General features: G+C 48.4%; 9 non-coding genes and 2 pseudogenes across 9 annotated transcripts; all 11 read right to left on the bottom strand.

Annotated features, from left to right (window-relative positions):
- Positions 1 to 1,184: 1,184 nt before the first annotated feature.
- On the bottom strand, positions 1,185 to 1,375 carry LOC130322108 (U2 spliceosomal RNA). Its single transcript, XR_008867694.1, has one exon. It is a non-coding gene; the product is annotated as a U2 spliceosomal RNA (small nuclear RNA).
- Positions 1,376 to 3,465: 2,090 nt separating this feature from the next.
- On the bottom strand, positions 3,466 to 3,656 carry LOC130322109 (U2 spliceosomal RNA). Its single transcript, XR_008867695.1, has one exon. It is a non-coding gene; the product is annotated as a U2 spliceosomal RNA (small nuclear RNA).
- Positions 3,657 to 5,744: 2,088 nt separating this feature from the next.
- Positions 5,745 to 5,935, bottom strand: LOC130322110 (U2 spliceosomal RNA). Its single transcript, XR_008867696.1, has one exon. It is a non-coding gene; the product is annotated as a U2 spliceosomal RNA (small nuclear RNA).
- Positions 5,936 to 8,023: 2,088 nt separating this feature from the next.
- LOC130322111 (U2 spliceosomal RNA) lies at positions 8,024 to 8,214 on the bottom strand. Its single transcript, XR_008867697.1, has one exon. It is a non-coding gene; the product is annotated as a U2 spliceosomal RNA (small nuclear RNA).
- A 1,911-nt stretch (positions 8,215 to 10,125) lies between these two features.
- LOC130322154 (U2 spliceosomal RNA) lies at positions 10,126 to 10,316 on the bottom strand. The gene has a single exon (XR_008867736.1). It is a non-coding gene; the product is annotated as a U2 spliceosomal RNA (small nuclear RNA).
- A 2,096-nt stretch (positions 10,317 to 12,412) lies between these two features.
- Positions 12,413 to 12,603, bottom strand: LOC130322112 (U2 spliceosomal RNA). The gene has a single exon (XR_008867698.1). It is a non-coding gene; the product is annotated as a U2 spliceosomal RNA (small nuclear RNA).
- A 2,080-nt stretch (positions 12,604 to 14,683) lies between these two features.
- Positions 14,684 to 14,874, bottom strand: LOC130322113 (U2 spliceosomal RNA). The gene has a single exon (XR_008867699.1). It is a non-coding gene; the product is annotated as a U2 spliceosomal RNA (small nuclear RNA).
- Positions 14,875 to 16,964: 2,090 nt separating this feature from the next.
- On the bottom strand, positions 16,965 to 17,140 carry LOC130322175 (U2 spliceosomal RNA; annotated as a pseudogene).
- Positions 17,141 to 22,927: 5,787 nt separating this feature from the next.
- On the bottom strand, positions 22,928 to 23,081 carry LOC130322198 (U2 spliceosomal RNA; annotated as a pseudogene).
- Positions 23,082 to 25,165: 2,084 nt separating this feature from the next.
- Positions 25,166 to 25,356, bottom strand: LOC130322114 (U2 spliceosomal RNA). Its single transcript, XR_008867700.1, has one exon. It is a non-coding gene; the product is annotated as a U2 spliceosomal RNA (small nuclear RNA).
- A 2,080-nt stretch (positions 25,357 to 27,436) lies between these two features.
- LOC130322117 (U2 spliceosomal RNA) lies at positions 27,437 to 27,627 on the bottom strand. The gene has a single exon (XR_008867702.1). It is a non-coding gene; the product is annotated as a U2 spliceosomal RNA (small nuclear RNA).
- Between the last annotated feature and the right edge of the window lie 242 nt (positions 27,628 to 27,869).

Raw genomic sequence — 27,869 nt, forward strand, 5'->3', positions numbered from 1 at the left:
TATATATATATATATTTCTCCGCCGAAATCACTTTTAAACCCATTTCCACCTTTTTTTCCCTTCTCTTCCTCTTACTTTTTTTTCACGTTTTTTTACGTTTTTCTCCTTTTCGCCTCTTTTCTGGGCGTATTATTCTTCTTTTTCTTCTTTTTTTTCGTCTAATGCATACCCCATCAGTGCAGCAATGCTTATTCAATACCGCCAGCAGATGGAGACACTGGGGGATAATTTTCTAAGGATTTATACTGATTTTTCCTGTCTGAATTTGTCGCACAGAAAGTTGCAGGCCAAATATGTGTGACATTTCTGCGACTTTAGCTTCTAGAGCATTTTTACAACATTATACATAGGTGCTGAATACATAAAAAGCGACTGTTCAGCGACAGACAAGTCGCATCGGCTGAAAGTAGGCCAGAATGTCAGTCCATGTTGGAGCAGGTTTAGATACAGTCTAAAGCATAGATCTCAAAGTCTGTGCACAGAATTTAGCAAGGGCCTCGCACCTTCTGATGCATCAGGTAGGTGCACTATAGCATAGCCTAACCCTCTGTACTTTGGTCTATATTGATGCGGGACATAGACAGCCAGCTGATGACCAATCCATTAGTGCAATGGATGGCTGGAAGCATTTGTCTTTGCCTTTGCAATACCACAGAAGCAATGCATGGTCAATGTACAGCAATGACACACCTGTGTGAACAGCCAGGAGACCCCCCCATGTTATGTTACATAGTTACATAGTTAGTACGGTCGAAAAAAGACATATGTCCATCAAGTTCAACCAGGGAATTAAGGGGTAGGGGTGTGGCGCGATATTGGGGAAGGGATGAGATTTTATATTTCTTCATAAGCATTAATCTTATTTTGTCAATTAGGAACATTCAGCACCCACCCGCTATCAAGGCAGCTGCCTATCATGTCATGCCCTACCTGCACAGGTGTGCTGGCTACTCAAATGATCCAATTAAGGAGGCCATTTAGTCAGCAGCAGCAGAAGTCCTGTGCCTGGACGCTCCAACAGCGGCCAGACACAAGCAGAAGCAGCAGAAGCAGCAGCAGCACCACCTTTTGTTTTTTGGCTGCAGCAGCAGCAGCAGCAGCAAGGCCCACAGGGCTGGCTAGCTGGCTAGCCAGCAAGCAGGTAGCAATGAAAGTAGGAATCTTTCTTTTTAACCCTGTAAGGGGGTGGTGCACTGTACCCGAAGATACTGCCATATCGGGTCAATGCATAGGGCGACGGAAGCAAGCTTCGAAATCGGCCCCCGTTCTCAAAAATCCATTTAATATATGGTCCCCAGATAGGGGACGTATCAGATATTAAACTGATAAGAACAGATACTACACTTGATCTTAGCCAAAAGGCCGAGAAGCGATAACCGTGAAAGGGGCGGGCCCAACAAGGTCCCCTTCATGGGCACTATCACTGCTTGCTGTCAGGGAGGCTGCCAGACAATTTTCCATGCACACTCTGGGCTGGGGGGCAGTCAACCACCAGTACACACAGCAGAACCTAAACCCATACCATTATTGCTAAGCAGCAAGACAGGGGCCCATTGCACTCCCACGGGGCCTTTTTAAATGCAATCCATAACCCGGATTTGCCAGGAACCCTTCTTACTCCTCCTATTTGCATGTGACACTGGGCTTAGGATCTGCATAGGAAACACACACACAAGCACACACCTACCTTTGTTGCCTGCAGATGCCTCCTTGGCTGTCCCCAAACGGTATCAAACCAACACCCACGGGAAGCTGTAAGCATAGAGGACATGCCTGCACCCCATTGGACTTACCTGTGTGGGTTAAATCCGGGTTATTTGACAACCTATGGCGGTGATGGTTCTGCTCAGGCAGAGCAGTGCTGATGCTCCTCATAAAGCTGTCGCTGCTGTGAAGGTTCTAGGTGACATCACAATCCCTATGGTTACATACACAACAAAGCTGGGTTGTTGTTGTTTACACTCTGCAAGGCCTGTGGAAGTGAGTGACATCATAGCACTGTAGTTCTGAGGGTTCTAGATGGATGCAACAATCTCCTGTTGCTTCTATGAAGGCCATAATAGACGACATCACCAAACAGCTCCATAGTCACATACACAGCAAAGGAGAGATGTTGTTTACACCTAGTGATGTCAGTGGTATTGAGTGACATCACAGCACAGTGCTAAGGCTCCTGGGCCTGGACACAGCAGCGGCTGCAATATCTCAACGGAGAATACGTTTATATATATGTGTGTGTGTGCGCGTATATATATATATATATATATATATATATATATATATATATATATATATTTCTCCGCCGAAATCACTTTTAAACCCATTTCCACCTTTTTTTCCCTTCTCTTCCTCTTACTTTTTTTTCACGTTTTTTTACGTTTTTCTCCTTTTCGCCTCTTTTCTGGGCGTATTATTCTTCTTTTTCTTCTTTTTTTTCGTCTAATGCATACCCCATCAGTGCAGCAATGCTTATTCAATACCGCCAGCAGATGGAGACACTGGGGGATAATTTTCTAAGGATTTATACTGATTTTTCCTGTCTGAATTTGTCGCACAGAAAGTTGCAGGCCAAATATGTGTGACATTTCTGCGACTTTAGCTTCTAGAGCATTTTTACAACATTATACATAGGTGCTGAATACATAAAAAGCGACTGTTCAGCGACAGACAAGTCGCATCGGCTGAAAGTAGGCCAGAATGTCAGTCCATGTTGGAGCAGGTTTAGATACAGTCTAAAGCATAGATCTCAAAGTCTGTGCACAGAATTTAGCAAGGGCCTCGCACCTTCTGATGCATCAGGTAGGTGCACTATAGCATAGCCTAACCCTCTGTACTTTGGTCTATATTGATGCGGGACATAGACAGCCAGCTGATGACCAATCCATTAGTGCAATGGATGGCTGGAAGCATTTGTCTTTGCCTTTGCAATACCACAGAAGCAATGCATGGTCAATGTACAGCAATGACACACCTGTGTGAACAGCCAGGAGACCCCCCCATGTTATGTTACATAGTTACATAGTTAGTACGGTCGAAAAAAGACATATGTCCATCAAGTTCAACCAGGGAATTAAGGGGTAGGGGTGTGGCGCGATATTGGGGAAGGGATGAGATTTTATATTTCTTCATAAGCATTAATCTTATTTTGTCAATTAGGAACATTCAGCACCCACCCGCTATCAAGGCAGCTGCCTATCATGTCATGCCCTACCTGCACAGGTGTGCTGGCTACTCAAATGATCCAATTAAGGAGGCCATTTAGTCAGCAGCAGCAGAAGTCCTGTGCCTGGACGCTCCAACAGCGGCCAGACACAAGCAGAAGCAGCAGAAGCAGCAGCAGCACCACCTTTTGTTTTTTGGCTGCAGCAGCAGCAGCAGCAGCAAGGCCCACAGGGCTGGCTAGCTGGCTAGCCAGCAAGCAGGTAGCAATGAAAGTAGGAATCTTTCTTTTTAACCCTGTAAGGGGGTGGTGCACTGTACCCGAAGATACTGCCATATCGGGTCAATGCATAGGGCGACGGAAGCAAGCTTCGAAATCGGCCCCCGTTCTCAAAAATCCATTTAATATATGGTCCCCAGATAGGGGACGTATCAGATATTAAACTGATAAGAACAGATACTACACTTGATCTTAGCCAAAAGGCCGAGAAGCGATAACCGTGAAAGGGGCGGGCCCAACAAGGTCCCCTTCATGGGCACTATCACTGCTTGCTGTCAGGGAGGCTGCCAGACAATTTTCCATGCACACTCTGGGCTGGGGGGCAGTCAACCACCAGTACACACAGCAGAACCTAAACCCATACCATTATTGCTAAGCAGCAAGACAGGGGCCCATTGCACTCCCACGGGGCCTTTTTAAATGCAATCCATAACCCGGATTTGCCAGGAACCCTTCTTACTCCTCCTACTTGCATGTGACACTGGGCTTAGGATCTGCATAGGAAACACACACACAAGCACACACCTACCTTTGTTGCCTGCAGATGCCTCCTTGGCTGTCCCCAAACGGTATCAAACCAACACCCACGGGAAGCTGTAAGCATAGAGGACATGCCTGCACCCCATTGGACTTACCTGTGTGGGTTAAATCCGGGTTATTTGACAACCTATGGCGGTGATGGTTCTGCTCAGGCAGAGCAGTGCTGATGCTCCTCATAAAGCTGTCGCTGCTGTGAAGGTTCTAGGTGACATCACAATCCCTATGGTTACATACACAACAAAGCTGGGTTGTTGTTGTTTACACTCTGCAAGGCCTGTGGAAGTGAGTGACATCATAGCACTGTAGTTCTGAGGGTTCTAGATGGATGCAACAATCTCCTGTTGCTTCTATGAAGGCCATAATAGACGACATCACCAAACAGCTCCATAGTCACATACACAGCAAAGGAGAGATGTTGTTTACACCTAGTGATGTCAGTGGTATTGAGTGACATCACAGCACAGTGCTAAGGCTCCTGGGCCTGGACACAGCAGCGGCTGCAATATCTCAACGGAGAATACGTTTATATATATGTGTGTGTGCGCGTATATATATATATATATATATATATATATATATATATATATATATATATTTCTCCGCCGAAATCACTTTTAAACCCATTTCCACCTTTTTTTCCCTTCTCTTCCTCTTACTTTTTTTTCACGTTTTTTTACGTTTTTCTCCTTTTCGCCTCTTTTCTGGGCGTATTATTCTTCTTTTTCTTCTTTTTTTTCGTCTAATGCATACCCCATCAGTGCAGCAATGCTTATTCAATACCGCCAGCAGATGGAGACACTGGGGGATAATTTTCTAAGGATTTATACTGATTTTTCCTGTCTGAATGTGTCGCACAGAAAGTTGCAGGCCAAATATGTGTGACATTTCTGCGACTTTAGCTTCTAGAGCATTTTTACAACATTATACATAGGTGCTGAATACATAAAAAGCGACTGTTCAGCGACAGACAAGTCGCATCGGCTGAAAGTAGGCCAGAATGTCAGTCCATGTTGGAGCAGGTTTAGATACAGTCTAAAGCATAGATCTCAAAGTCTGTGCACAGAATTTAGCAAGGGCCTCGCACCTTCTGATGCATCAGGTAGGTGCACTATAGCATAGCCTAACCCTCTGTACTTTGGTCTATATTGATGCGGGACATAGACAGCCAGCTGATGACCAATCCATTAGTGCAATGGATGGCTGGAAGCATTTGTCTTTGCCTTTGCAATACCACAGAAGCAATGCATGGTCAATGTACAGCAATGACACACCTGTGTGAACAGCCAGGAGACCCCCCCATGTTATGTTACATAGTTACATAGTTAGTACGGTCGAAAAAAGACATATGTCCATCAAGTTCAACCAGGGAATTAAGGGGTAGGGGTGTGGCGCGATATTGGGGAAGGGATGAGATTTTATATTTCTTCATAAGCATTAATCTTATTTTGTCAATTAGGAACATTCAGCACCCACCCGCTATCAAGGCAGCTGCCTATCATGTCATGCCCTACCTGCACAGGTGTGCTGGCTACTCAAATGATCCAATTAAGGAGGCCATTTAGTCAGCAGCAGCAGAAGTCCTGTGCCTGGACGCTCCAACAGCGGCCAGACACAAGCAGAAGCAGCAGAAGCAGCAGCAGCACCACCTTTTGTTTTTTGGCTGCAGCAGCAGCAGCAGCAGCAAGGCCCACAGGGCTGGCTAGCTGGCTAGCCAGCAAGCAGGTAGCAATGAAAGTAGGAATCTTTCTTTTTAACCCTGTAAGGGGGTGGTGCACTGTACCCGAAGATACTGCCATATCGGGTCAATGCATAGGGCGACGGAAGCAAGCTTCGAAATCGGCCCCCGTTCTCAAAAATCCATTTAATATATGGTCCCCAGATAGGGGACGTATCAGATATTAAACTGATAAGAACAGATACTACACTTGATCTTAGCCAAAAGGCCGAGAAGCGATAACCGTGAAAGGGGCGGGCCCAACAAGGTCCCCTTCATGGGCACTATCACTGCTTGCTGTCAGGGAGGCTGCCAGACAATTTTCCATGCACACTCTGGGCTGGGGGGCAGTCAACCACCAGTACACACAGCAGAACCTAAACCCATACCATTATTGCTAAGCAGCAAGACAGGGGCCCATTGCACTCCCACGGGGCCTTTTTAAATGCAATCCATAACCCGGATTTGCCAGGAACCCTTCTTACTCCTCCTACTTGCATGTGACACTGGGCTTAGGATCTGCATAGGAAACACACACACAAGCACACACCTACCTTTGTTGCCTGCAGATGCCTCCTTGGCTGTCCCCAAACGGTATCAAACCAACACCCACGGGAAGCTGTAAGCATAGAGGACATGCCTGCACCCCATTGGACTTACCTGTGTGGGTTAAATCCGGGTTATTTGACAACCTATGGCGGTGATGGTTCTGCTCAGGCAGAGCAGTGCTGATGCTCCTCATAAAGCTGTCGCTGCTGTGAAGGTTCTAGGTGACATCACAATCCCTATGGTTACATACACAACAAAGCTGGGTTGTTGTTGTTTACACTCTGCAAGGCCTGTGGAAGTGAGTGACATCATAGCACTGTAGTTCTGAGGGTTCTAGATGGATGCAACAATCTCCTGTTGCTTCTATGAAGGCCATAATAGACGACATCACCAAACAGCTCCATAGTCACATACACAGCAAAGGAGAGATGTTGTTTACACCTAGTGATGTCAGTGGTATTGAGTGACATCACAGCACAGTGCTAAGGCTCCTGGGCCTGGACACAGCAGCGGCTGCAATATCTCAACGGAGAATACGTTTATATATATGTGTGTGTGTGCGCGTATATATATATATATATATATATATATATATATATATATATATATATTTCTCCGCCGAAATCACTTTTAAACCCATTTCCACCTTTTTTTCCCTTCTCTTCCTCTTACTTTTTTTTCACGTTTTTTTACGTTTTTCTCCTTTTCGCCTCTTTTCTGGGCGTATTATTCTTCTTTTTCTTCTTTTTTTTCGTCTAATGCATACCCCATCAGTGCAGCAATGCTTATTCAATACCGCCAGCAGATGGAGACACTGGGGGATAATTTTCTAAGGATTTATACTGATTTTTCCTGTCTGAATTTGTCGCACAGAAAGTTGCAGGCCAAATATGTGTGACATTTCTGCGACTTTAGCTTCTAGAGCATTTTTACAACATTATACATAGGTGCTGAATACATAAAAAGCGACTGTTCAGCGACAGACAAGTCGCATCGGCTGAAAGTAGGCCAGAATGTCAGTCCATGTTGGAGCAGGTTTAGATACAGTCTAAAGCATAGATCTCAAAGTCTGTGCACAGAATTTAGCAAGGGCCTCGCACCTTCTGATGCATCAGGTAGGTGCACTATAGCATAGCCTAACCCTCTGTACTTTGGTCTATATTGATGCGGGACATAGACAGCCAGCTGATGACCAATCCATTAGTGCAATGGATGGCTGGAAGCATTTGTCTTTGCCTTTGCAATACCACAGAAGCAATGCATGGTCAATGTACAGCAATGACACACCTGTGTGAACAGCCAGGAGACCCCCCCATGTTATGTTACATAGTTACATAGTTAGTACGGTCGAAAAAAGACATATGTCCATCAAGTTCAACCAGGGAATTAAGGGGTAGGGGTGTGGCGCGATATTGGGGAAGGGATGAGATTTTATATTTCTTCATAAGCATTAATCTTATTTTGTCAATTAGGAACATTCAGCACCCACCCGCTATCAAGGCAGCTGCCTATCATGTCATGCCCTACCTGCACAGGTGTGCTGGCTACTCAAATGATCCAATTAAGGAGGCCATTTAGTCAGCAGCAGCAGAAGTCCTGTGCCTGGACGCTCCAACAGCGGCCAGACACAAGCAGAAGCAGCAGAAGCAGCAGCAGCACCACCTTTTGTTTTTTGGCTGCAGCAGCAGCAGCAGCAGCAAGGCCCACAGGGCTGGCTAGCTGGCTAGCCAGCAAGCAGGTAGCAATGAAAGTAGGAATCTTTCTTTTTAACCCTGTAAGGGGGTGGTGCACTGTACCCGAAGATACTGCCATATCGGGTCAATGCATAGGGCGACGGAAGCAAGCTTCGAAATCGGCCCCCGTTCTCAAAAATCCATTTAATATATGGTCCCCAGATAGGGGACGTATCAGATATTAAACTGATAAGAACAGATACTACACTTGATCTTAGCCAAAAGGCCGAGAAGCGATAACCGTGAAAGGGGCGGGCCCAACAAGGTCCCCTTCATGGGCACTATCACTGCTTGCTGTCAGGGAGGCTGCCAGACAATTTTCCATGCACACTCTGGGCTGGGGGGCAGTCAACCACCAGTACACACAGCAGAACCTAAACCCATACCATTATTGCTAAGCAGCAAGACAGGGGCCCATTGCACTCCCACGGGGCCTTTTTAAATGCAATCCATAACCCGGATTTGCCAGGAACCCTTCTTACTCCTCCTACTTGCATGTGACACTGGGCTTAGGATCTGCATAGGAAACACACACACAAGCACACACCTACCTTTGTTGCCTGCAGATGCCTCCTTGGCTGTCCCCAAACGGTATCAAACCAACACCCACGGGAAGCTGTAAGCATAGAGGACATGCCTGCACCCCATTGGACTTACCTGTGTGGGTTAAATCCGGGTTATTTGACAACCTATGGCGGTGATGGTTCTGCTCAGGCAGAGCAGTGCTGATGCTCCTCATAAAGCTGTCGCTGCTGTGAAGGTTCTAGGTGACATCACAATCCCTATGGTTACATACACAACAAAGCTGGGTTGTTGTTGTTTACACTCTGCAAGGCCTGTGGAAGTGAGTGACATCATAGCACTGTAGTTCTGAGGGTTCTAGATGGATGCAACAATCTCCTGTTGCTTCTATGAAGGCCATAATAGACGACATCACCAAACAGCTCCATAGTCACATACACAGCAAAGGAGAGATGTTGTTTACACCTAGTGATGTCAGTGGTATTGAGTGACATCACAGCACAGTGCTAAGGCTCCTGGGCCTGGACACAGCAGCGGCTGCAATATCTCAACGGAGAATACGTTTATATATATGTGTGTGTGTGCGCGTATATATATATATATATATATATATATATATATATATATATATATATATATATAATACCGCCAGCAGATGGAGACACTGGGGGATAATTTTCTAAGGATTTATACTGATTTTTCCTGTCTGAATTTGTCGCACAGAAAGTTGCAGGCCAAATATGTGTGACATTTCTGCGGCTTTAGCTTCTAGAGCATTTTTACAACATTATACATAGGTGCTGAATACATAAAAAGCGACTGTTCAGCGACAGACAAGTCGCATCGGCTGAAAGTAGGCCAGAATGTCAGTCCATGTTGGAGCAGGTTTAGATACAGTCTAAAGCATAGATCTCAAAGTCTGTGCACAGAATTTAGCAAGGGCCTCGCACCTTCTGATGCATCAGGTAGGTGCACTATAGCATAGCCTAACCCTCTGTACTTTGGTCTATATTGATGCGGGACATAGACAGCCAGCTGATGACCAATCCATTAGTGCAATGGATGGCTGGAAGCATTTGTCTTTGCCTTTGCAATACCACAGAAGCAATGCATGGTCAATGTACAGCAATGACACACCTGTGTGAACAGCCAGGAGACCCCCCCATGTTATGTTACATAGTTACATAGTTAGTACGGTCGAAAAAAGACATATGTCCATCAAGTTCAACCAGGGAATTAAGGGGTAGGGGTGTGGCGCGATATTGGGGAAGGGATGAGATTTTATATTTCTTCATAAGCATTAATCTTATTTTGTCAATTAGGAACATTCAGCACCCACCCGCTATCAAGGCAGCTGCCTATCATGTCATGCCCTACCTGCACAGGTGTGCTGGCTACTCAAATGATCCAATTAAGGAGGCCATTTAGTCAGCAGCAGCAGAAGTCCTGTGCCTGGACGCTCCAACAGCGGCCAGACACAAGCAGAAGCAGCAGAAGCAGCAGCAGCACCACCTTTTGTTTTTTGGCTGCAGCAGCAGCAGCAGCAAGGCCCACAGGGCTGGCTAGCTGGCTAGCCAGCAAGCAGGTAGCAATGAAAGTAGGAATCTTTCTTTTTAACCCTGTAAGGGGGTGGTGCACTGTACCCGAAGATACTGACATATCGGGTCAATGCATAGGGCGACGGAAGCAAGCTTCGAAATCGGCCCCCGTTCTCAAAAATCCATTTAATATATGGTCCCCAGATAGGGGACGTATCAGATATTAAACTGATAAGAACAGATACTACACTTGATCTTAGCCAAAAGGCCGAGAAGCGATAACCGTGAAAGGGGCGGGCCCAACAAGGTCCCCTTCATGGGCACTATCACTGCTTGCTGTCAGGGAGGCTGCCAGACAATTTTCCATGCACACTCTGGGCTGGGGGGCAGTCAACCACCAGTACACACAGCAGAACCTAAACCCATACCATTATTGCTAAGCAGCAAGACAGGGGCCCATTGCACTCCCACGGGGCCTTTTTAAATGCAATCCATAACCCGGATTTGCCAGGAACCCTTCTTACTCCTCCTACTTGCATGTGACACTGGGCTTAGGATCTGCATAGGAAACACACACACAAGCACACACCTACCTTTGTTGCCTGCAGATGCCTCCTTGGCTGTCCCCAAACGGTATCAAACCAACACCCACGGGAAGCTGTAAGCATAGAGGACATGCCTGCACCCCATTGGACTTACCTGTGTGGGTTAAATCCGGGTTATTTGACAACCTATGGCGGTGATGGTTCTGCTCAGGCAGAGCAGTGCTGATGCTCCTCATAAAGCTGTCGCTGCTGTGAAGGTTCTAGGTGACATCACAATCCCTATGGTTACATACACAACAAAGCTGGGTTGTTGTTGTTTACACTCTGCAAGGCCTGTGGAAGTGAGTGACATCATAGCACTGTAGTTCTGAGGGTTCTAGATGGATGCAACAATCTCCTGTTGCTTCTATGAAGGCCATAATAGACGACATCACCAAACAGCTCCATAGTCACATACACAGCAAAGGAGAGATGTTGTTTACACCTAGTGATGTCAGTGGTATTGAGTGACATCACAGCACAGTGCTAAGGCTCCTGGGCCTGGACACAGCAGCGGCTGCAATATCTCAACGGAGAATACGTTTATATATATGTGTGTGTGCGCGTATATATATATATATATATATATATATATATATATATATATATATATATATATATATTTCTCCGCCGAAATCACTTTTAAACCCATTTCCACCTTTTTTTCCCTTCTCTTCCTCTTACTTTTTTTTCACGTTTTTTTACGTTTTTCTCCTTTTCGCCTCTTTTCTGGGCGTATTATTCTTCTTTTTCTTCTTTTTTTTCGTCTAATGCATACCCCATCAGTGCAGCAATGCTTATTCAATACCGCCAGCAGATGGAGACACTGGGGGATAATTTTCTAAGGATTTATACTGATTTTTCCTGTCTGAATGTGTCGCACAGAAAGTTGCAGGCCAAATATGTGTGACATTTCTGCGACTTTAGCTTCTAGAGCATTTTTACAACATTATACATAGGTGCTGAATACATAAAAAGCGACTGTTCAGCGACAGACAAGTCGCATCGGCTGAAAGTAGGCCAGAATGTCAGTCCATGTTGGAGCAGGTTTAGATACAGTCTAAAGCATAGATCTCAAAGTCTGTGCACAGAATTTAGCAAGGGCCTCGCACCTTCTGATGCATCAGGTAGGTGCACTATAGCATAGCCTAACCCTCTGTACTTTGGTCTATATTGATGCGGGACATAGACAGCCAGCTGATGACCAATCCATTAGTGCAATGGATGGCTGGAAGCATTTGTCTTTGCCTTTGCAATACCACAGAAGCAATGCATGGTCAATGTACAGCAATGACACACCTGTGTGAACAGCCAGGAGACCCCCCCATGTTATGTTACATAGTTACATAGTTAGTACGGTCGAAAAAAGACATATGTCCATCAAGTTCAACCAGGGAATTAAGGGGTAGGGGTGTGGCGCGATATTGGGGAAGGGATGAGATTTTATATTTCTTCATAAGCATTAATCTTATTTTGTCAATTAGGAACATTCAGCACCCACCCGCTATCAAGGCAGCTGCCTATCATGTCATGCCCTACCTGCACAGGTGTGCTGGCTACTCAAATGATCCAATTAAGGAGGCCATTTAGTCAGCAGCAGCAGAAGTCCTGTGCCTGGACGCTCCAACAGCGGCCAGACACAAGCAGAAGCAGCAGAAGCAGCAGCAGCACCACCTTTTGTTTTTTGGCTGCAGCAGCAGCAGCAGCAGCAAGGCCCACAGGGCTGGCTAGCTGGCTAGCCAGCAAGCAGGTAGCAATGAAAGTAGGAATCTTTCTTTTTAACCCTGTAAGGGGGTGGTGCACTGTACCCGAAGATACTGCCATATCGGGTCAATGCATAGGGCGACGGAAGCAAGCTTCGAAATCGGCCCCCGTTCTCAAAAATCCATTTAATATATGGTCCCCAGATAGGGGACGTATCAGATATTAAACTGATAAGAACAGATACTACACTTGATCTTAGCCAAAAGGCCGAGAAGCGATAACCGTGAAAGGGGCGGGCCCAACAAGGTCCCCTTCATGGGCACTATCACTGCTTGCTGTCAGGGAGGCTGCCAGACAATTTTCCATGCACACTCTGGGCTGGGGGGCAGTCAACCACCAGTACACACAGCAGAACCTAAACCCATACCATTATTGCTAAGCAGCAAGACAGGGGCCCATTGCACTCCCACGGGGCCTTTTTAAATGCAATCCATAACCCGGATTTGCCAGGAACCCTTCTTACTCCTCCTACTTGCATGTGACACTGGGCTTAGGATCTGCATAGGAAACACACACACAAGCACACACCTACCTTTGTTGCCTGCAGATGCCTCCTTGGCTGTCCCCAAACGGTATCAAACCAACACCCACGGGAAGCTGTAAGCATAGAGGACATGCCTGCACCCCATTGGACTTACCTGTGTGGGTTAAATCCGGGTTATTTGACAACCTATGGCGGTGATGGTTCTGCTCAGGCAGAGCAGTGCTGATGCTCCTCATAAAGCTGTCGCTGCTGTGAAGGTTCTAGGTGACATCACAATCCCTATGGTTACATACACAACAAAGCTGGGTTGTTGTTGTTTACACTCTGCAAGGCCTGTGGAAGTGAGTGACATCATAGCACTGTAGTTCTGAGGGTTCTAGATGGATGCAACAATCTCCTGTTGCTTCTATGAAGGCCATAATAGACGACATCACCAAACAGCTCCATAGTCACATACACAGCAAAGGAGAGATGTTGTTTACACCTAGTGATGTCAGTGGTATTGAGTGACATCACAGCACAGTGCTAAGGCTCCTGGGCCTGGACACAGCAGCGGCTGCAATATCTCAACGGAGAATACGTTTATATATATGTGTGTGTGTGCGCGTATATATATATATATATATATATATATATATATATATATTTCTCCGCCGAAATCACTTTTAAACCCATTTCCACCTTTTTTTCCCTTCTCTTCCTCTTACTTTTTTTTCACGTTTTTTTACGTTTTTCTCCTTTTCGCCTCTTTTCTGGGCGTATTATTCTTCTTTTTCTTCTTTTTTTTCGTCTAATGCATACCCCATCAGTGCAGCAATGCTTATTCAATACCGCCAGCAGATGGAGACACTGGGGGATAATTTTCTAAGGATTTATACTGATTTTTCCTGTCTGAATTTGTCGCACAGAAAGTTGCAGGCCAAATATGTGTGACATTTCTGCGACTTTAGCTTCTAGAGCATTTTTACAACATTATACATAGGTGCTGAATACATAAAAAGCGACTGTTCAGCGACAGACAAGTCGCATCGGCTGAAAGTAGGCCAGAATGTCAGTCCATGTTGGAGCAGGTTTAGATACAGTCTAAAGCATAGATCTCAAAGTCTGTGCACAGAATTTAGCAAGGGCCTCGCACCTTCTGATGCATCAGGTAGGTGCACTATAGCATAGCCTAACCCTCTGTACTTTGGTCTATATTGATGCGGGACATAGACAGCCAGCTGATGACCAATCCATTAGTGCAATGGATGGCTGGAAGCATTTGTCTTTGCCTTTGCAATACCACAGAAGCAATGCATGGTCAATGTACAGCAATGACACACCTGTGTGAACAGCCAGGAGACCCCCCCATGTTATGTTACATAGTTACATAGTTAGTACGGTCGAAAAAAGACATATGTCCATCAAGTTCAACCAGGGAATTAAGGGGTAGGGGTGTGGCGCGATATTGGGGAAGGGATGAGATTTTATATTTCTTCATAAGCATTAATCTTATTTTGTCAATTAGGAACATTCAGCACCCACCCGCTATCAAGGCAGCTGCCTATCATGTCATGCCCTACCTGCACAGGTGTGCTGGCTACTCAAATGATCCAATTAAGGAGGCCATTTAGTCAGCAGCAGCAGAAGTCCTGTGCCTGGACGCTCCAACAGCGGCCAGACACAAGCAGAAGCAGCAGAAGCAGCAGCAGCACCACCTTTTGTTTTTTGGCTGCAGCAGCAGCAGCAGCAGCAAGGCCCACAGGGCTGGCTAGCTGGCTAGCCAGCAAGCAGGTAGCAATGAAAGTAGGAATCTTTCTTTTTAACCCTGTAAGGGGGTGGTGCACTGTACCCGAAGATACTGCCATATCGGGTCAATGCATAGGGCGACGGAAGCAAGCTTCGAAATCGGCCCCCGTTCTCAAAAATCCATTTAATATATGGTCCCCAGATAGGGGACGTATCAGATATTAAACTGATAAGAACAGATACTACACTTGATCTTAGCCAAAAGGCCGAGAAGCGATAACCGTGAAAGGGGCGGGCCCAACAAGGTCCCCTTCATGGGCACTATCACTGCTTGCTGTCAGGGAGGCTGCCAGACAATTTTCCATGCACACTCTGGGCTGGGGGGCAGTCAACCACCAGTACACACAGCAGAACCTAAACCCATACCATTATTGCTAAGCAGCAAGACAGGGGCCCATTGCACTCCCACGGGGCCTTTTTAAATGCAATCCATAACCCGGATTTGCCAGGAACCCTTCTTACTCCTCCTACTTGCATGTGACACTGGGCTTAGGATCTGCATAGGAAACACACACACAAGCACACACCTACCTTTGTTGCCTGCAGATGCCTCCTTGGCTGTCCCCAAACGGTATCAAACCAACACCCACGGGAAGCTGTAAGCATAGAGGACATGCCTGCACCCCATTGGACTTACCTGTGTGGGTTAAATCCGGGTTATTTGACAACCTATGGCGGTGATGGTTCTGCTCAGGCAGAGCAGTGCTGATGCTCCTCATAAAGCTGTCGCTGCTGTGAAGGTTCTAGGTGACATCACAATCCCTATGGTTACATACACAACAAAGCTGGGTTGTTGTTGTTTACACTCTGCAAGGCCTGTGGAAGTGAGTGACATCATAGCACTGTAGTTCTGAGGGTTCTAGATGGATGCAACAATCTCCTGTTGCTTCTATGAAGGCCATAATAGACGACATCACCAAACAGCTCCATAGTCACATACACAGCAAAGGAGAGATGTTGTTTACACCTAGTGATGTCAGTGGTATTGAGTGACATCACAGCACAGTGCTAAGGCTCCTGGGCCTGGACACAGCAGCGGCTGCAATATCTCAACGGAGAATACGTTTATATATATGTGTGTGTGTGCGCGTATATATATATATATATATATATATATATATATATATATATATATATATTTCTCCGCCGAAATCACTTTTAAACCCATTTCCACCTTTTTTTCCCTTCTCTTCCTCTTACTTTTTTTTCACGTTTTTTTACGTTTTTCTCCTTTTCGCCTCTTTTCTGGGCGTATTATTCTTCTTTTTCTTCTTTTTTTTCGTCTAATGCATACCCCATCAGTGCAGCAATGCTTATTCAATACCGCCAGCAGATGGAGACACTGGGGGATAATTTTCTAAGGATTTATACTGATTTTTCCTGTCTGAATTTGTCGCACAGAAAGTTGCAGGCCAAATATGTGTGACATTTCTGCGACTTTAGCTTCTAGAGCATTTTTACAACATTATACATAGGTGCTGAATACATAAAAAGCGACTGTTCAGCGACAGACAAGTCGCATCGGCTGAAAGTAGGCCAGAATGTCAGTCCATGTTGGAGCAGGTTTAGATACAGTCTAAAGCATAGATCTCAAAGTCTGTGCACAGAATTTAGCAAGGGCCTCGCACCTTCTGATGCATCAGGTAGGTGCACTATAGCATAGCCTAACCCTCTGTACTTTGGTCTATATTGATGCGGGACATAGACAGCCAGCTGATGACCAATCCATTAGTGCAATGGATGGCTGGAAGCATTTGTCTTTGCCTTTGCAATACCACAGAAGCAATGCATGGTCAATGTACAGCAATGACACACCTGTGTGAACAGCCAGGAGACCCCCCCATGTTATGTTACATAGTTACATAGTTAGTACGGTCGAAAAAAGACATATGTCCATCAAGTTCAACCAGGGAATTAAGGGGTAGGGGTGTGGCGCGATATTGGGGAAGGGATGAGATTTTATATTTCTTCATAAGCATTAATCTTATTTTGTCAATTAGGAACATTCAGCACCCACCCGCTATCAAGGCAGCTGCCTATCATGTCATGCCCTACCTGCACAGGTGTGCTGGCTACTCAAATGATCCAATTAAGGAGGCCATTTAGTCAGCAGCAGCAGAAGTCCTGTGCCTGGACGCTCCAACAGCGGCCAGACACAAGCAGAAGCAGCAGAAGCAGCAGCAGCACCACCTTTTGTTTTTTGGCTGCAGCAGCAGCAGCAGCAGCAAGGCCCACAGGGCTGGCTAGCTGGCTAGCCAGCAAGCAGGTAGCAATGAAAGTAGGAATCTTTCTTTTTAACCCTGTAAGGGGGTGGTGCACTGTACCCGAAGATACTGCCATATCGGGTCAATGCATAGGGCGACGGAAGCAAGCTTCGAAATCGGCCCCCGTTCTCAAAAATCCATTTAATATATGGTCCCCAGATAGGGGACGTATCAGATATTAAACTGATAAGAACAGATTTTTTTTGATTGAAAGAGCTTTATTTTCCGTTCAGTCATTACAAGTCGTACTATAAATTACAGTCACACAAAGCATGATAGTACAATACACAGCAAAGGTTCCCTAAGCTATACATCGCACACCATGCTACTCTAACATTCAGCTCAATCCTGCAATATAAAGGCACAAGAGATCAAACAAAAACCAAATAATACAATCTGTGATCGGGGTAGGGGTGTGGGCGACTATGTGGGGGTAGGGAGGGGGCGGATCACAGGGCCAAACTGTTGGGCTGTATCTTCAGGGAGACATGGGAGAAGGAGAGGGGTCTTCACTCCTCTTCTTCCTCATCAACGGCCGAGCTGTCCAAGATGGAATAGTCTCTAAGCAGGTTCTTGATGAACCTGCGGCAGTCCCGGACGGACATGTTTTCCCTGTTGATCACGAGGCGGTTCCTGGCAAGCCACACTGCGTCCTTAAAACAGTTCATAAGGCGCCAGGCCTCCTGGATGGCCTCCACGTCGTGGGTCCCAGGGAACAGGCCGTAAAGCACCGAATGGTACGATAGGCAGCTCCTGGGCACTGAGTCTCTGAGTTCCTGTTCTAGGGCGTCCAACAGACCCTGTGCAAAGGGGCACTGCCAAAACACGTGGAAAGATGTTTCCTCCACGTAGGGGCAACGGGGGCAGTACCGGGTCTTGCACAGGTTGCGGGCATGCATGAATGACCTGAGAGAGAGACCTCCCATGACGGCCATCCACGACAAGTCCTTGTGTCCATTGGTAAGCCGCTTTGAGGCCACATTGTTCCAAACTGTCTCTGCAGTGGCTGCGGGGAGTCCCGGAACCAGCTCGGTCGAGTCCTTAGCTCGGATGAGCTTGTGGATTGTCTTTGGCTTCCATAGGTCTGGTTTCAGTCCTTCCAGCTGGTGCTCCCTCACAAACCGGACAACATCCCCATAGAACCAGGGAGTGTTCCAGTTGTAAGGGATGGAGCTGTCCCACTTGTCCCAGCCCAGCTGTCTCCAGAGGGGCATGAGAAGCAAGCGAGACATGGACCTGCCCGCTGAGCCAGTCTTTTCTACAAGAGTCCGCTGCACCGTGACACATGCAAAGGAGGCCCTCAGCAGAGCGGGGATGTCGGGTATTCCCTTCCCACCCTTGCGGGGTTCCTTGTACATCACGGTCCTCTTGACTCTGTCCATTTTGCCCCAGACGAAGCCAAACACTGTCCGGGTGATGGCCTTGCAAACGGTGGTATGGGGAGGCCAGGCCTGTGCGGTATATTGGAGCACAGGCAAAACTTCACTCCGCAGGACAAGTGCCTTGCCTTCCATCGTGAGCTTTCTGGAGCTCCACAGTCCGATCTTCGAGTTTATCCTTCCTAGTCGGTCTTGCCAAGACTTAAGGGCCGCTCCTTCCTTCCCGAACCAGACTCCAAGAATTTGAATGAAGTCCGGCTTAATAGTAAAGGGGAAGGGGGCGGAAGAAGCCAGGTGCCACTCCCCGAAGAGCATGGCCTCCGACTTCCCGCAGTTGACTTTTGCCCCCGAAGCTCTGCCGAAGTCCTCGCAGGTCTGGACGAGTGCAGTCACCGAACGCTGGTCAGCGCAGAAGACGGTCACGTCGTCCATGTAGAGCGAGCACTTGACCTCGTGGCGATCTGGTCCTGGTGCGGTGATCCCTCTGATCTCTCCATTCTGCCGGATAGTCTCAGCGAAGAGCTCTATAACACAAACAAAAAGGAGAGGTGAAAGAGGGCAGCCTTGTCTAACCCCTGAAAGAATAGGAAAGGGGTCAGTCTTCCAGCCGTTCACCAACACCGTGCTGTAAATGTCAAAATACATAACGTTAACAAAAGAGCAAAACATCTTCCCCAGACCCAGCCTGCGCAAAACCCTGTCCATGAATGCGTGGGAGACACGGTCGAACGCCTTCTCCTGATCTAAGCTGACCAGGGCGGCGCGGCCCCCGCGGTCCTGGATGTAATGGACCGTGTCTCTCACAAGGGCAAGGCTGTCGGCAATCCTGCGGCCAGGAATGCTGCAGGTCTGGTCCGGATGGACGATCTGCCCCATGACAGGTTTCAGCCTGTTGGCCAGCACCTTGGCGAGGATCTTGTAGTCCACGTTCAGGAGAGAGATGGGACGCCAGTTTTTCAGGTCACATCTCTCCCCCTTCCGCTTATACAAGATCGTGATCATCCCTTCCCTCAACGACGGAGGCATTCTGCCCCCCACCACCATCTCCTCGTACACCTCCAACAGGTCCGGACAGATCAGGTCACCCAGCGCTACGTAGAGCTCGGCCGGGAGACCGTCACTGCCCGGGGTCCTGCCGGGCTTAAAGGATTTAGCGGCAGAGAGCAGCTCCCCCACCGTCAAGGGATCGTCCATAGCCGCCGCACCTGCGGGATCAACAACGTTAGTGACACCTGACAGGAACCTCTCGGCGGCTTCGGGGTCGGATGACTTGGGGGCGTAGAGGTTGCTGTAGAAGTCGTGGACGACCCCCATCACTTCCTCCTTGCCGCTCCTCATGTGTCCGGTCTCATCTCGTAGCTCAGTCAGGGGCGTGTGGCCGGCATGGAGCTTCCTGAAAAAGAAAGAGTTACATTTCTCACCCTTCTCCAGGTTCTCCACCTTGGAACGAAAGACGATTCGCTTGGATTCCTCCTCAAAGTGCCTTTTCAAGCTCTTTTTGGTCTCCTCCAGCTCCTCCCTGACGTCCCAGCCACACTGGAGCAGGTCCTGCAGGGACCGCAGCTCGCGCTGCAGTTTCCTCAAGTCCCACTTCTTCGCACACGCCTGTTGTCTGCCTTTTGCCTGAAAGAAACAACGGAATTCGACTTTAACATATTCCCACCAATCGCTGATGCACTTGAACAGACATTTGTCATTTTGCCATACAAGGTAAGCATCCCTAAGTTCCTCCATGACCTCCCTCTGCTCCAACAGGGCACAATTCAACTTCCAGGAGCCCGGGCCAGGTGGGAATCCATGGCCCAGAGTCCCCCGGAATCGAATGGCCCTGTGGTCAGAGAAGAAGCAGGGGACCATAGAGTACGACACCTTTCTGACTGCTCTCGAAGTGAAGATGAAGTCTATCCGAGAACGGAGCGAGCCATCGGGGCGGCTCCACGTATAGTTTACGGAGCCGTTCCCGATGGACCCGACAACGTCCTGCAAGGATGCCTCCGTCACCATCTCAATCAGCAGTTTAGACGTCACGTCCAGGTTGGCGGATGTGCCAGAACTGCGCCCGTCCACCTCAATGGGGCAGTTGAAGTCACCACCCAACACTACTGCTCTAGTGGTGGCGAGTTCAGCCCGCAGGGCCTGGAGAACCTCCAGTCGGACATCCCTCTCAGGGGAGGCATACACGTTGATGAGCCGCACGGGCTCACCCGCCCAGGAACCGTCTGCGACAAGAAGTCTGCCACAGACGAGCTCCCGGACGGAATCAAGTGCAAAGTTACCTCCCCTGATCAGGATGGCCACCCCCGCAGACCTATTGTCGCCCCCACCAGACCAGTAGGAAGGGCCGTGAGGCCACTGCCTGGCCAGATGGTTGTAAGACCTAGAAGCAGACAAAGCACATTCCTGCAACATGTAAACATCACACCTCTGGGAATCTAAGAACGTAAGAACAGTCTGAAATCTAAACCAAGCTCTGATACTCCTCACATTAATGCAGAAGATGTTGAGATCAGCCATGGGAATAAAAAGAGAGGTTAGTTCTGATACTAGTTACCAGTCTGGTCGGACGGGTCCTCTTCTCTGGCGCCTGTCGGCTCCTGTGGCTTCTCGTAGCGCCCTTCCAAGAACTCGTCGTAGACCGTGTTGGACGGAGTGTCCAGGATTTTCTTAACCTCTGGGTCCTGCAGCAGCTCCTCCATAGATTGAGCTTGGACTGGCTCTGCTTGGCCCTGCTCCACTTGGGCCTGCTCCATCACCTCCTCTCCTTCTGAAGCCTCAAGGCTCTCGCAGACCTGCTCCATCTCCTCCTCCTCATCTGAAGCTTGAGGGGTCTCGCAGGTCTCGATTATCTTTCTTTTGTGGGACTCTTCTGATACGTTGTCCCTTCCTTTCCTCTTCCTCTGTATGGTACCTGGGGGAGGAAGCACAGGAAAGTCCTCCGAAGGGCGGGCACCAGCAGCTGGAGGGGGGTTAGGTGCTGCTGGGCCAGGAGAGAAAGGAGGCTGGGTGGGGCGGGGGGCAGGAGAGAGTGCCCGGGCAGGGGAGGACGGGGCAGGGGTGGGCCGGGCAGGGGAGGACGGGGCAGGGGTGGGCCGGGCAGGGGAGGACGGGGCAGGGGTGGGCCGGGGTGGGGTACGGGGGGCAGGGGTGGGGCGGGATGGGGCAGGAGGGGCAGGGGTGGGACGGGATGGGGTAGGAGGGGCAGGGGTGGGACGGGATGGGGCAGGAGGGGCAGGGGTGGGACGGGATGGGGCAGGGGTGGGACGGGATGGGGCAGGGGTGGGGCGGGATGGGGCAGGAGATGGGGCGGGAGGGGCAGGGGATGGGGCGGGAGGGGCAGGGGAGGGGCGGGACGGGGCAGGGGTGGTGGCTTTCGCCTTCTTACCCTCCTTGGTCGGCTTGGCCATCCGTGGTGTTGGCTCCGGAGCTGGGGCTGGCTTCGGTGCTCTCGCTGCCACAGATGCCCATGTTCTCTCCCTCTGGGGGCAGTCCTTGTAGCTGTGGGCTGCCAGTCCGCAGAGGTTGCAGGTCTTGCTCTTGGGGCAGTCCTTGGTCGTGTGACCTGTCACACGGCAATACCTGCAGGCATCCTCCGTACAGTCCTTGCCCTCGTGGCCCATCTTGCCACATCTCCTGCAGGTCTGCGGCATGTCCGGGTAGAAGATAAGTCCTGTGGAGTTGCCCAAGGAAAATGTCGTTGGCAGGTGCTGTAGTCCGTCTGGAGAAGCAGGGTTCTTGTTGAGTCTGACGACCACAGACCACTTGCAGGTCCAGTATCCGAGTGAGTTCAGGATGCGGGTGGGCTCTCTCACCACGGTGCAGAAGCGCTTCAGGAAGGTCGAGATGTCCGTGCCTGGGGTGTGTGGGTTCCGCATTGAGACCGTCACCCGCCTCTCCTCTCTTTGAATAAGGCAGTTGCCCACAAAGCGAGAGAAAGGGGATTCGGGACTCGCCGCTTTCACCACCTCCCAGTATCTTCTACAGGTCCCAATGGTGGCAAAGGTGATGTAGAAGATTCCCGAAAAGAAGGTTGCTATTCCCAGGGTGTCAGCCGTGGGGAAGCCTTGATCCGCCAGCATCTTCTTGCAGAACACGTCGTGGGACATGTCCGGCACCCTTCCGTCCACGGGCTTGAGCTTCAAGGCAACAGTCTGCCTCATCCAGGGCTCCAGGGTTGGAGCTTCCAGGTTAGGAATTCTGCCGCCCTTCTGCCTTGCCGTGGTGGAGGTTGAAGCTTGCTGTGGTTGGGGCTGGACCTCCAGGCCTTGCCCTGCAGCCTCCTGGGTGGACTTGCTGGTTGAGGCCATGGCTTCTTCCAGCAGGCTCTTTTCCGCTTCCTTGCTTGCTTGTGGAGAGAGGCTTCGCAAAGTCTTCTTTCCCGGGTGGGAGGAGCTATGCAGATCCGGTCCCGGTGGGAGGAGCTATGCAAATCCTTGTCCAGAGGCAGCGAGTTTCTTCGAAAAGATTCTGCGCCGCCTTCCTCTTCGCCGCTGTTCCGGAATTCACCGCCGATTCCCTTCTTCCAGGTTCTTCGTCGGCTTCTTCCGGAGCTGCAGTCTTCAAGATCTTCTCCTTCTTCAGATGTTCCGAGGCAGGCAGGAGACGATCTTCAGGTGGTATGCTCTAGAGAAATGCGGTTCTAATAAGAACGAAAAGTACTGCAATCGTACTACGCAAAATCTCTACCACAATGCTTGGAGTTCTTCAGACCGTAGCGATCATGGTATCTCCCCATGATAAGAACAGATACTACACTTGATCTTAGCCAAAAGGCCGAGAAGCGATAACCGTGAAAGGGGCGGGCCCAACAAGGTCCCCTTCATGGGCACTATCACTGCTTGCTGTCAGGGAGGCTGCCAGACAATTTTCCATGCACACTCTGGGCTGGGGGGCAGTCAACCACCAGTACACACAGCAGAACCTAAACCCATACCATTATTGCTAAGCAGCAAGACAGGGGCCCATTGCACTCCCACGGGGCCTTTTTAAATGCAATCCCTAACCCGGATTTGCCAGGAACCCTTCTTACTCCTCCTACTTGCATGTGACACTGGGCTTAGGATCTGCATAGGAAACACACACACAAGCACACACCTACCTTTGTTGCCTGCAGATGCCTCCTTGGCTGTCCCCAAACGGTATCAAACCAACACCCACGGGAAGCTGTAAGCATAGAGGACATGCCTGCACCCCATTGGACTTACCTGTGTGGGTTAAATCCGGGTTATTTGACAACCTATGGCGGTGATGGTTCTGCTCAGGCAGAGCAGTGCTGATGCTCCTCATAAAGCTGTCGCTGCTGTGAAGGTTCTAGGTGACATCACAATCCCTATGGTTACATACACAACAAAGCTGGGTTGTTGTTGTTTACACTCTGCAAGGCCTGTGGAAGTGAGTGACATCATAGCACTGTAGTTCTGAGGGTTCTAGATGGATGCAACAATCTCCTGTTGCTTCTATGAAGGCCATAATAGACGACATCACCAAACAGCTCCATAGTCACATACACAGCAAAGGAGAGATGTTGTTTACACCTAGTGATGTCAGTGGTATTGAGTGACATCACAGCACAGTGCTAAGGCTCCTGGGCCTGGACACAGCAGCGGCTGCAATATCTCAACGGAGAATACGTTTATATATATGTGTGTGTGTGCGCGTATATATATATATATATATATATATATATATATATATATATATTTCTCCGCCGAAATCACTTTTAAACCCATTTCCACCTTTTTTTCCCTTCTCTTCCTCTTACTTTTTTTTCACGTTTTTTTACGTTTTTCTCCTTTTCGCCTCTTTTCTGGGCGTATTATTCTTCTTTTTCTTCTTTTTTTTCGTCTAATGCATACCCCATCAGTGCAGCAATGCTTATTCAATACCGCCAGCAGATGGAGACACTGGGGGATAATTTTCTAAGGATTTATACTGATTTTTCCTGTCTGAATTTGTCGCACAGAAAGTTGCAGGCCAAATATGTGTGACATTTCTGCGACTTTAGCTTCTAGAGCATTTTTACAACATTATACATAGGTGCTGAATACATAAAAAGCGACTGTTCAGCGACAGACAAGTCACATCGGCTGAAAGTAGGCCAGAATGTCAGTCCATGTTGGAGCAGGTTTAGATACAGTCTAAAGCATAGATCTCAAAGTCTGTGCACAGAATTTAGCAAGGGCCTCGCACCTTCTGATGCATCAGGTAGGTGCACTATAGCATAGCCTAACCCTCTGTACTTTGGTCTATATTGATGCGGGACATAGACAGCCAGCTGATGACCAATCCATTAGTGCAATGGATGGCTGGAAGCATTTGTCTTTGCCTTTGCAATACCACAGAAGCAATGCATGGTCAATGTACAGCAATGACACACCTGTGTGAACAGCCAGGAGACCCCCCCATGTTATGTTACATAGTTACATAGTTAGTACGGTCGAAAAAAGACATATGTCCATCAAGTTCAACCAGGGAATTAAGGGGTAGGGGTGTGGCGCGATATTGGGGAAGGGATGAGATTTTATATTTCTTCATAAGCATTAATCTTATTTTGTCAATTAGGAACATTCAGCACCCACCCGCTATCAAGGCAGCTGCCTATCATGTCATGCCCTACCTGCACAGGTGTGCTGGCTACTCAAATGATCCAATTAAGGAGGCCATTTAGTCAGCAGCAGCAGAAGTCCTGTGCCTGGACGCTCCAACAGCGGCCAGACACAAGCAGAAGCAGCAGAAGCAGCAGCAGCACCACCTTTTGTTTTTTGGCTGCAGCAGCAGCAGCAGCAGCAAGGCCCACAGGGCTGGCTAGCTGGCTAGCCAGCAAGCAGGTAGCAATGAAAGTAGGAATCTTTCTTTTTAACCCTGTAAGGGGGTGGTGCACTGTACCCGAAGATACTGCCATATCGGGTCAATGCATAGGGCGACGGAAGCAAGCTTCGAAATCGGCCCCCGTTCTCAAAAATCCATTTAATATATGGTCCCCAGATAGGGGACGTATCAGATATTAAACTGATAAGAACAGATACTACACTTGATCTTAGCCAAAAGGCCGAGAAGCGATAACCGTGAAAGGGGCGGGCCCAACAAGGTCCCCTTCATGGGCACTATCACTGCTTGCTGTCAGGGAGGCTGCCAGACAATTTTCCATGCACACTCTGGGCTGGGGGGCAGTCAACCACCAGTACACACAGCAGAACCTAAACCCATACCATTATTGCTAAGCAGCAAGACAGGGGCCCATTGCACTCCCACGGGGCCTTTTTAAATGCAATCCATAACCCGGATTTGCCAGGAACCCTTCTTACTCCTCCTACTTGCATGTGACACTGGGCTTAGGATCTGCATAGGAAACACACACACAAGCACACACCTACCTTTGTTGCCTGCAGATGCCTCCTTGGCTGTCCCCAAACGGTATCAAACCAACACCCAGGGGAAGCTGTAAGCATAGAGGACATGCCTGCACCCCATTGGACTTACCTGTGTGGGTTAAATCCGGGTTATTTGACAACCTATGGCGGTGATGGTTCTGCTCAGGCAGAGCAGTGCTGATGCTCCTCATAAAGCTGTCGCTGCTGTGAAGGTTCTAGGTGACATCACAATCCCTATGGTTACATACACAACAAAGCTGGGTTGTTGTTGTTTACACTCTGCAAGGCCTGTGGAAGTGAGTGACATCATAGCACTGTAGTTCTGAGGGTTCTAGATGGATGCAACAATCTCCTGTTGCTTCTATGAAGGCCATAATAGACGACATCACCAAACAGCTCCATAGTCACATACACAGCAAAGGAGAGATGTTGTTTACACCTAGTGATGTCAGTGGTATTGAGTGACATCACAGCACAGTGCTAAGGCTCCTGGGCCTGGACACAGCAGCGGCTGCAATATCTCAATGGAGAATACGTTTATATATATGTGTGTGTGTGCGCGTATATATATATATATATATATATATATATATATTTCTCCGCCGAAATCACTTTTAAACCCATTTCCACCTTTTTTTCCCTTCTCTTCCTCTTACTTTTTTTTCACGTTTTTTTACGTTTTTCTCCTTTTCGCCTCTTTTCTGGGCGTATTATTCTTCTTTTTCTTCTTTTTTTTCGTCTAATGCATACCCCATCAGTGCAGCAATGCTTATTCAATACCGCCAGCAGATGGAGACACTGGGGGATAATTTTCTAAGGATTTATACTGATTTTTCCTGTCTGAATTTGTCGCACAGAAAGTTGCAGGCCAAATATGTGTGACATTTCTGCGACTTTAGCTTCTAGAGCATTTTTACAACATTATACATAGGTGCTGAATACATAAAAAGCGACTGTTCAGCGACAGACAAGTCGCATCGGCTGAAAGTAGGCCAGAATGTCAGTCCATGTTGGAGCAGGTTTAGATACAGTCTAAAGCATAGATCTCAAAGTCTGTGCACAGAATTTAGCAAGGGCCTCGCACCTTCTGATGCATCAGGTAGGTGCACTATAGCATAGCCTAACCCTCTGTACTTTGGTCTATATTGATGCGGGACATAGACAGCCAGCTGATGACCAATCCATTAGTGCAATGGATGGCTGGAAGCATTTGTCTTTGCCTTTGCAATACCACAGAAGCAATGCATGGTCAATGTACAGCAATGACACACCTGTGTGAACAGCCAGGAGACCCCCCCATGTTATGTTACATAGTTACATAGTTAGTACGGTCGAAAAAAGACATATGTCCATCAAGTTCAACCAGGGAATTAAGGGGTAGGGGTGTGGCGCGATATTGGGGAAGGGATGAGATTTTATATTTCTTCATAAGCATTAATCTTATTTTGTCAATTAGGAACATTCAGCACCCACCCGCTATCAAGGCAGCTGCCTATCATGTCATGCCCTACCTGCACAGGTGTGCTGGCTACTCAAATGATCCAATTAAGGAGGCCATTTAGTCAGCAGCAGCAGAAGTCCTGTGCCTGGACGCTCCAACAGCGGCCAGACACAAGCAGAAGCAGCAGAAGCAGCAGCAGCACCACCTTTTGTTTTTTGGCTGCAGCAGCAGCAGCAGCAGCAGCAGCAAGGCCCACAGGGCTGGCTAGCTGGCTAGCCAGCAAGCAGGTAGCAATGAAAGTAGTAATCTTTCTTTTTAACCCTGTAAGGGGGTGGTGCACTGTACCCGAAGATACTGCCATATCGGGTCAATGCATAGGGCGACGGAAGCAAGCTTCGAAATCGGCCCCCGTTCTCAAAAATCCATTTAATATATGGTCCCCAGATAGGGGACGTATCAGATATTAAACTGATAAGAACAGATACTACACTTGATCTTAGCCAAAAGGCCGAGAAGCGATAACCGTGAAAGGGGCGGGCCCAACAAGGTCCCCTTCATGGGCACTATCACTGCTTGCTGTCAGGGAGGCTGCCAGACAATTTTCCATGCACACTCTGGGCTGGGGGGCAGTCAACCACCAGTACACACAGCAGAACCTAAACCCATACCATTATTGCTAAGCAGCAAGACAGGGGCCCATTGCACTCCCACGGGGCCTTTTTAAATGCAATCCATAACCCGGATTTGCCAGGAACCCTTCTT

The sequence above is a fragment of the Hyla sarda genome, unplaced genomic scaffold (assembly GCF_029499605.1).
Source record: "Hyla sarda isolate aHylSar1 unplaced genomic scaffold, aHylSar1.hap1 scaffold_231, whole genome shotgun sequence".
NCBI classification, from domain to species: Eukaryota; Metazoa; Chordata; class Amphibia; order Anura; family Hylidae; genus Hyla; species Hyla sarda.